General features: G+C 36.6%; 1 long non-coding RNA gene across 1 annotated transcript in view; it reads left to right on the forward strand.

Moving 5' to 3' along the window:
• LOC105471087 (uncharacterized) overlaps positions 1–2,219 on the forward strand; it is a 70,393-nt gene extending 68,174 nt beyond the window's left edge. The window contains exon 7 of the long non-coding RNA XR_980977.2: positions 2,004–2,219. This is a non-coding gene — a long non-coding RNA (uncharacterized lncRNA). The remainder of the gene's footprint in view (positions 1–2,003) is intronic.
• The last annotated feature ends 7,794 nt before the right edge of the window (positions 2,220–10,013 follow it).

The following is a 10,013-nucleotide window of genomic DNA, read 5'->3' on the forward strand; positions in this document are numbered from 1 at the left end:
TCTTGAAAACTTGATTGCTTTTCTATGGAAGCAGTTAGCTTTGATTTATATCACTTTTGAAGGGAGCTTCACTGAGGCTTTGAGTAATCCAATAAGGATCATATAATATACTCCCCTTTACATCTTGTAGAGTTGCTGTGTATGGAGCTCTTTGTTTATGATTCAGGAAATGGCCTAAAAGCTTCCTAGGTTCATCACTGTTCACAAAATTTGTTCTAGGGGAAGTAATGGCCTTTTGCATTTTAATAAGCAGTAAATCTCAAGTATTACAATGCTCCAGTAGCAAGCTATCTTTGGCAGTGTGGATCTTTCCCTGTGGAACTTGCTCTTATTCAGCAGTTTGGATATGAAGATGATTCTTATCTCATCACTGTGTTTCCATTGGAAGACCCTGTACTGGGAAATGCAGCCCACATGTGTTTCTTCTGAAAATAGTCTGAGCCTCCTTCACGAGTGCCTATGAGGGATATGAGAAATTTAACAGAAGCTCTATGAATGGCCAGAAGTTTTATTGGAGTTATACAACCTCATCTAAAAAGACAATGATATGCTATTTTACATCATTTCCCTTTACACATTGATTACTTAAGTATTTGTAGTTAATCTAATATTCAGTGTAATGTCTTCGTTCCTGGGGATGACACAAAAATGAGTATGATAAAACCTCAGCTTATAACTACTTAAGGAAATCTTCATGTTAATAAGTTTCATGGAGTATACCACAGTGGGCCTTTTCTGAGTTTTATGACATGAATATCCTTCTAAGTAAGTTCCTTGGAGAATTTCTTTCTTTTAAGTAGAACTGTTATGACCAGGTATATAAAAGCCCAACTGTGTAAACCAGTTCTGTTTGAGCAATGAATGTGGTTTCCACACCTAGAAACTTCTAAAGGAAATTCTCATAAGGATAGGGTTTTTTTCACATGGCTCTTTGGCTGTATCTATGTGACTTGACCTACCTACCGCAGAATGATGTAAGGGTCTTGATTGTTCTAATTTGATCTTATCAATTGCTTAACAATCAATTAGGTTGTGGTTAATTAAATATCCATAAGCAGATGTGTCTGTAAATTCCAATTTAATCACTAGCTCAATGTCTTTATAGCAAAACTTTCTGTAATGTTATGTGATTAAATTTGCTTTTTAAAATTTTACTCTATGAACATTTAAGCAGCTTAAGACTATGCAATATGATGATGATTTAAAACGTAGTTAAAATATTCACAAACTATTGGCAGAAGAAACGGTATATAAACAAGTATTTTTCTAGATATATTAAAAGTATTGCATATTTCTCTTGGGTTCAATATCTTCATTAAAAAACAGAATTTGGAACTGTAATGAATCTTTTAACTGCAGTCTGAATTTTTTTTTAATAAATAAGATGGAAGCTCTTAGAAGCAAAATATGTCCAAGATAGTGGCAGAGCTGGAATATAAGCATTGGACTTCTAATTCAGTTCAAGATGTACTTACTGAATTCAGTATTATATATATCAGGTGCTTTTCCTTTATTTTTGTGAGATGTTTTCTTCTGAATATTAATATATTTGAAGTGATATGTCCTGTAAGTAGTAGTAGTAAGTAGTATTAATATATTTTAAGTGATATGTCCTGTAAGTGACATTTCCCCCCACCTCCCTTCCTTCTACAATATTTATTGAGTGACTATTATCTGCCAGCCACTAGTTTACATACAGGTAATACAGACATGAACACAAGACAGTTGAAGTCTCAGTACCATGAAGATTAAATTCTTGTGGGGAAGATAGACAACAAACACATTTGGTCAAGAGATATATGAAGCAGCCATAAATGCTGTGCAGAAGTTTGAATTGGGTGATATAAAGGGACTACCTGGGTGTAGCTGTAGATTGATCTGGAAAGATGACATTCACACTGTGACAGGATTCAGGATCTACTACCCTAAAATATGGCTGTTGGGCATTTGGGAATACAGCAGAAGCAGGAAGGCCACTCTCACCTCCCCCTTCTTTCCTGCAGGAGGTCATAAAACCTTGGAAGGCCACTCCCCGACCTTCTTCCCTGAAGACCCTCATGATACAGGTGTCCTATCCTATACCTGGAGGGAGTGGACATCACATAAAGGCACCAAGAAGAGTCTGAACAAACAGACCTTGCTAAGTTCCCTTCAATTTGTCACCATTAGAGCATACTCTTTTGTTCTCCAATCGGACTTCTGCAAGACTGTCCATAAAAGTACACAGATTTACTTGTTTCTTTGTGTCTTCATTTCTGAAGTTTTCTACGTTACATAAAACGTATATTCAAAAAAACTAGCCGGGCGAGGTGGCGGGTGCCTGTGGTCCCACCTACTCGGGAGGCTGAGGCAGGAGAATGGTATAAACCCGGGAAGCGGAACTTGCAGTGAGCCGAGATCCGGCCACTGCACTCCAGCCTGGGCGACAGAGCAAGACTCCGTCTCAAAAAAAAAAAAAAAAAAAAAAAAATATATATATATATATAAAATAAATTGTGATGCTTTTTTTCTTGTTAATCTGTCTTTTGTTATAGGGATCTCAGCCAAGAGCCTTGTAATGATAAGAAAGAGATATTCTTTCTCCCCCAGCTGAGATACCAAAAAAGAGAAACTATACACACAGACTCGGGGAGATCAACCCATAGGGAAAGAAGAACAAGGGTAAAGACTTGGCAGTGGGGACAAACCTGGAATATTCAAGAAACAGAGGGTGAATAAGCTAGTTTGTCTACAGCTGCACCATCCAGTAGAACTATCTGCAGTTATAGAAATCTTCTCTGAGCTGCCCAATACTGTAGCCTCTAACCTCATGTGGCTGTTAGGTACTTGAAATGTAACTAGAGTAAAGGAGGAGTTGGTTGTGATTCAAAGTGGATTGGAAATTATCAAGATATTGTACATAAGGCAGCGGCACAATCTGATTTATATCTTAACAATACCATTTTTGTTGCTAGGTAGAGAATGCTGCTAAGGCAGCAAGAGCAGAATAAGGAGGCCTGTTAGAATGTCATCATGATAACCAATGGGAAATATGACAGTGGCTTGGATCTGAATTGTACACTTTTAGGAATATCTTTTTACATGTGGAATTTTAGTACATGATGATGGAATAGATAAGGAGAAAAGAAGAATAACAAAAAAGGATCAAAGGAAACACCTAGGATTTTATTCGAGCAACTGACTGGATAGTGGTACTACTTACTAAGTGGTAAAGATTGAGAAAGTGCAAATGTGAAGGGATAATTATGTCGATTTATGATTATACTTACATACTTTTGGCTGTATTAGGTTTGAAATGGCTCTGATACATCTACCTAGAGATGTTACATAGTGAGTTGTATACATTATTATTCTAGTTTGAGAGGACAGGGCTGCATATATAGGAGGCCATGCATATTTATTATGTATATTATATATATAAAATAACATATATATGCCATTTATGTGTATATATGTACATACATAAACATATTATGTATATTATATATAAAATAACATATATATGCCATTTATGTGTATATATGTACATACATATACTTTCATAAAATCTGAGGAAAACAGAAATATAATGGAACTGCTCTTTCTATAAAAGCAGACTACTATAGCATATCTGCTGAAGCAAATCAAATAAAGCAGCATTTATTATTAAAATAAATATCTTGACAATGTGAATGAAGAAGAAAATTCTTAGTAAAAAAGATGGTATTCTGTATATAAATGGAGGTTTTAAAGAATCAGCAAACACACCTTTCCCAGACATTGTGGTGGCATGCGCTGTGTGGAGATGGCAGGACAACCTTTTAACTCATTCTTTGCCATTCTTTCTTGCCTCTCAGTTCTTTGTCACCCATGCATTTGTACAGTACTGGAGATAGATGAGGTCTCCCAGAGAGATTCCATGACTCCATGTTGATGGTGGCCAGTGGGTGTCCAAGGGGCTTTGTGAGTAGCTACCTGTATCTCTCTCTTTTTAAAAATCACCTAGAAGTTTTGTTTTTCATTTTTCAATTGATAGATTTATCCATATGTATGGGGGTCCATGTGAAATTTTGTTATATGCATAGACTGTGTAATGACCAATCAGGGTATTTGGGATATCCACCACCTTGCATATTTCTAATTTCCATGTGTTTGGAACTGATACAGTCTGGCTCTATGTCCCCACCCAAATCTCATCTTGAGTTATAATCTGAATTGTAATCCCCATGTGTTGGAGGAGGGACCTCATGGTAGGTGACTGGATGATGGGGTTGGTTCTCCCATGCTTTTCTTGTGATAGTGAGTAAGTTCCCATGAGATCTGATGGTTTTATAAGGGGCTCTTCCCCCTTCACTCTGCACTTCTCTCTCCAGCTGCCTTGTGAAGAAGGTCATGTTTGCTTCCCCTTCCATTATGATTGTTAAGTTTCTTGAGGCCTCCCCAGCCATGTGGAACTGTGAGTCAATTAAATCTCTTTCCTTTATAAATTACCCAGTCTCAGGTATTTCTTTATAACAGTGTAAAAACAGACTCATACAGAAACCTTTTAAGTTCTTTCTTCCAGCTGCTTTGAAATATACAATACATTGTTGTTATCTGTAGTCATCCTACTCTGCTACCGCATATTAAAACTGATTTCTTCCATCTAACTGTGTATTTGTATCCATGAACCAACCTCTCTTCATCCCCCCAGTCCCCCAACACATACCTTTCCTAAACTGTGATACTTATCATTCTACTTTCTACCTTCATGAGATCAACCTTTTTTAGCTCCCACATATGAGTGGGAACACATGATATTTGTCTTTCTATGCCTGGCTTATTTCACTTCACATAATAACCTCCAGTTCTATCCATGTTGCTGCAAATGACATAAGCTCATTCTTTGTTATGGCTGAATAGTATTCCATTGTGTATATACACTGTATTTTATTTATTCATTTTTCTGTTGATAGGGCAATTTGGTTGATTCTAAATATTTGTTATTGTGAATAGTGCTGCCATAAATGTGGGATTGCAGATATCCATTTGATATGTTTTTTTTCCTTTGGACAAATACCCAGTAGTTGGATTGATGGATTGTGTGGTAGTTCTATTTTTAGATTTTTGAGAAATCTCTATACTGTTTCCCAGTGTAGTCATCCTTATTTCTTCTGGACTATGGTAGTAATATCTTGTTAGTTTCATTCTTCCCAAGATGTACTTTTTTTGTTAGTAGACAGATGGACCAAGCTCTTCTCCTGTTTAGATAAGCCATATTACCAATTGTAACTTTGCTACACCCTAGAAACCATTATGCTACCAACATAAGGTTTTGGTGTGTCTTAATTTTACTAAAAATTTGAAGATTATGAATAAAGGGAGGTTATATTTTAACACCACATAGCAAGTTAGCTTTTCATGTTCTTACAAATACCATTATGGACTCTGGACTTTCATTAAGGGGTCTGCTGTATTCCTGTAGCTTTAAGCATCAAGCAGAGGTGTTAACAAAGTTACTAGAAGGGAAGGAACAACAGGTATACAGCAGATAGTCAATAAATACTAGCTGAATGAATGAGTAAATAAAACATTTCATTTTGAGAAAGGCTACCATAATTCATAAGAAAATTATATTATGTCTTAAAAGACAGAAGCATATGTAGCCACTTCACTGGAATAGTGATTCTCAAAGTTGAGTGTGTTGCAGAATCACCTGAAGGGCTTGTTACAACAGCTTGCTGGGCCCTCTCCCCAAATTGTCTGATATAATGGTCTAAGATGTAGAATTTGTATTTTCAATAAGTTTCTTGGTAATGCTGATGCTGTTCTTCTGAGGATGAGACTTTGAGAACCACTGCTTTAGAATAGTCCCCCCATCTAATTCCTGATGCACATGGAGCTTTGCTGCAATCTATCTACAGTCTACAACCTGTTCTATAGTTAAGATGACAGAGACACTCACTCAGACCTGAAATGTATTGAGTATTTCACAACTCTCATTATGCAGTATGTTTCTTAACGGTTCTTGAATTTTAAGATTATGCAAATATTCTGAGAAAAAGCCATCTAGGAATCACAAATTTCTTTATAATGTTTTAATAATGAGCTTTGTGTTGTATTAGGGTGATAGCTATAAAACAAAATAAAACTAAACAGAAGTCTTTCTTTTCTAGCTGAGGAATAATTTTACAGCTAGAAAGGCTATAACTATTGGGTCTGGCCTTTGATTTCAGTGAAAATTTTAATAACATGCTTGTTTAGAGTTTCAGCGTGTGCATATTAATTTAAATGTCATAACACCATATATCTGCAGTTCCTTATCATAAGGAAAAATATGAAATGATTAAATGGGCCAGACCTTATTTATAAATAGAAACTTTCCCTTTAAACTATTTTAAATTATGCTTCATTCATAAGTAACAGAGCACACTAGAATCAAAAGCAAGTTACAATGGTGAAATATTGTCTTCATTTATAACAACTATCTTATAATCATTAGTGACCAGGATGATTCGTGGGTAACATTTATTGGAGTAATACCCAAGCTTTACCTGACTCAGCTCTTTTTTTTTTTTTTTTTTAACAAGAAAATAATTGTTTTATTTTGAAATATACTAACTAAATTTATATGCATGGTAACAAAGTCTTTCGAACTTGTTAGAACAAGAGCATGGAGACAGAAGAGCTGAAGGGACTCTGACCTCCCAAGAGCTTGAATGCCAGGACTATGTGGGGGCCTTTTTCTGAGCTAGACATGCCTCTCTTCTCCATTGAAAGTTTCTTTCATATTGAACCATTCTATTTATTGGAGTTTTTTTTTTTTTTCCTTATACTTTATGTTCTAGGGTACATGTGCACAACGTGCAGGTTTGTTACATATGTATACATGCACCATGTTGGTGTTCTGCACCCAGTAACTTGTCATTTACATTAGGTATATCTCCTAATGCTATCCCTCTCCCCTCCCCCCACCCTACAACAGGCCCCAGTGTGTGATATTCCCTTTCCTGTGTCCAAGTGTTCTCATTGTTCAATTACCACCTATGAGTGAGAACATGCAGTGTTTGGTTTTCTGTTCTTGCGATAGTTTGCTGAGAATGATGGTTTCCAGCTGCATCCATGTCCCTACAAGGGACATAAACTGATCCTTTTCTATGGCTGCATAGTATTCCATGGTGTATATGTGCCACATTTTTCTTAATACAGTCTGTCACTGATGGACATCTGGGTTGGTTCCAAGTCTTTGCTATTGTGAATAGTGCCGCAATAAACATACGTGTGCATGTGTCTTTATAGCAGCATGATTTATAATCCTTTGGGTATATAGCCAGTAATGGGATGACTGGGTCAAATGGTATTTCTAGTTCTAGATCCTTGAGGAATCTCCACACTGTCTTCCACAATGGTTGAACTAGTTTACAGTCCCACCAACAGTGTAAAAGTGTTCCTGTTTCTCCACATCCTCTCCAGCACCTGTTATTTCCTGACTTTTTAATGATCGCCATTCTAACTGGTGTGAGATGGTATCTCATTGTGGTTTTGATTTGCATTTCTCTGATGGCTAGTGATGATGAGCATTTTTTCATGTGTCTGTTGGCTGCATAAATGTCTTCTTTTGAGAAGTATCTGTTCATATCCTTTGCCCACTTTTTGATGGGGTTGTTTGTATTTTTCTTTTCAATTTGTTTGAGTTCTTTGTAGGTTCTGGATATTAGCCCTTTGTCTGATGAGTAGATTGCAAAAATGTTCTCCCATTCTGCACGTTGCCTGTTCACTATTTCTTTTGCTGTGCAGAAGCTCTTTAGTTTAATTAGATCCCATTTGTCAATTTTGGCTTTTGTTGCCATTGCTTTTGGTGTTTTAGACATGAAGTCCTTGCTCATGCCTATGTCCTGAATGGTATTGCCTAGGTTTTCTTCTAGGGTTTTTATGGTTTTAGGTCTAACATTTAAGTCTCTAATCCATCTTGAAATAATTTTTGTATAAAGTGTACGGAAGGGATCCAGTTTCAGCTTTCTACTTATGGCTAGCCAGTTTTCCCAGCACCATTTATTTAATAGGGAATCCTTTCCCCATTTCTTGTTTTTGTCAGGTTTGTCAAAGGTCAGATGGCTGTAGATGTGTGGTATTATTTCTGAGGGCTCTGTTCTGTTCCATTGGTCTATATCTCTGTTTTGGTACCAGTACCATGCTGTTTTGGTTACTGTAGCCTTGTAGTATGGTTTGTAGTCAGGTAGCGTGATGCCTCCAGCTTTGTTCTTTGGGCTTAGAATTGTCTTGGCAATGCAGGCTCTTTTTTGGTTTCCTATGAACTTTAAAGCAGTTTTTTCCATTTCTGTGAAGAAAGTCATTGGTAGCTTGATGGGGATGGCATTGAATATATAAATTACCTTGGACAGTATGGTCATTTTCATGATATTGATTCTTCCTATCCATGAGCAAGGAATGTTCTTCCATTTGTTTGTGTCCTCTTTTATTTCATTGAGCAGTGGTTTGTAGTTCTCCTTGAAGAGGTCCTTCACATGCCTTGTAACTTGGATTCTTAGGTATTTTATTCTCTTTGAAGCAATTGTGAATGGGATTCATTCATGATTTGGCTTTCTGTTTGTCTGTGATTCGTATATATGGATGCTTCTGATTTTTGCACATTGATTTTGTATCCTGAGACTTTGCTGAAGTTGCTTATCAGCTTAAGGAGATTTTGGGCTGAGATAATGGGGTTTTCTAAATATACAATCATGTCATCTGTAAACAGGGACAATTTGGCTTCCTGTTTTCCTAATTGAATACACTTTATTTCTTTCTCTTGCCTGATTGCCCTGGCCAGAACTTCCAACACTATGTTGAATAGGAGTGGTGAGAGAGGGCATCCCTGTCTTGTGCCAGTTTTCAAGGGGAATGCTTCCAGTTTTTGCCCATTTAGTATGATATTGGCTGTGCGTTTGTCATAAATAGCTCTTATTATTTTGAGATACGTTCCATCAATATCAAATTTATTGAGAGTTTTTAGCATGAAGAGCGGTTGAATTTTGTCAAAGGCCTTTTCTGCATCTATTGAGATAATCGTGGTTTTTGTCTTTGGTTCTGTTTATAAGCTGGATGACGTTTATTTATTTGCATATGTTTGACCAACCTTGCATCCCAGGGATGAAGCCCAGTTGATCATAGTGGATAAGCTTTTTGATGTGCTGCTGGATTCGGTTTGCCAATATTTTATTGAGGATTTCTGCATCCATGTTCATCAGGGATAGTGGTCTAAAATTCTCTTTGTTTGATATGTCTCTGCCAGGCTTTGGTATCCAGATGATGGTGGCCTCATAAAATGAGTTAGGGAAGATTCCCTCTTTTCCTATTGATTGGAATAATTTCAGAAGGAATGGTAACAGCTCCTCCTTGTACCTTTGGTAGAATTTGGCTGTTAATCCATCTCATCCTGGACTTTTTTTGGTTAGTAGGCTGTTAATTATCACCTCAATTTCAGAGCCTGCTATTGGTCTATTCAGGGATTCAAGTTCTTCCTGGTTTAGTCTTGGGAGAGTGTATGTGTCCAGGAATTTATCCATTTCTTCTAGGTTTTCTAGTTTATTTGCACAGAGGTATTTATAGTATTCTTTGATGGTAGTTTGTATTTCTGTGGGGTCAGTGCTGATATCCCCTTTATCATTTTTGATTGCATCTATTTGATTTTTCTCTCTTTTCTTCTTTATTAGTCTTGCTAGTTGTCCATCTATTTTGTTGATCTTTTTAAAAAACCAGCTCCTGGATTCATTGATTTTTTGAAGGGTTTTTTATGTCTCTATCTCCTTCAGTTCTTCTCTGATCTTAGTTATTTCTTGCCTTCTGCTAGTTTTTGAATGTGTTTGATCTTGCTTCTCTAGTTCTTTTAATTGTGATGTTAGGGTGTCAATTTTAGATCTTTCCTCCTTTCTCTTATGGGCATTTAGTGCTATAAATTTCCCTCTACACACTTCTTTATATGTGTCCCATAAATTCTAGTATGTTGTATCTTTGTTCTCATTGATTTCAAGGAATATCTTTATTTCTACCTTCAT

Source organism: Macaca nemestrina, chromosome 6 (assembly GCF_043159975.1).
Source record: "Macaca nemestrina isolate mMacNem1 chromosome 6, mMacNem.hap1, whole genome shotgun sequence".
NCBI classification, from domain to species: domain Eukaryota; kingdom Metazoa; phylum Chordata; class Mammalia; order Primates; family Cercopithecidae; genus Macaca; species Macaca nemestrina.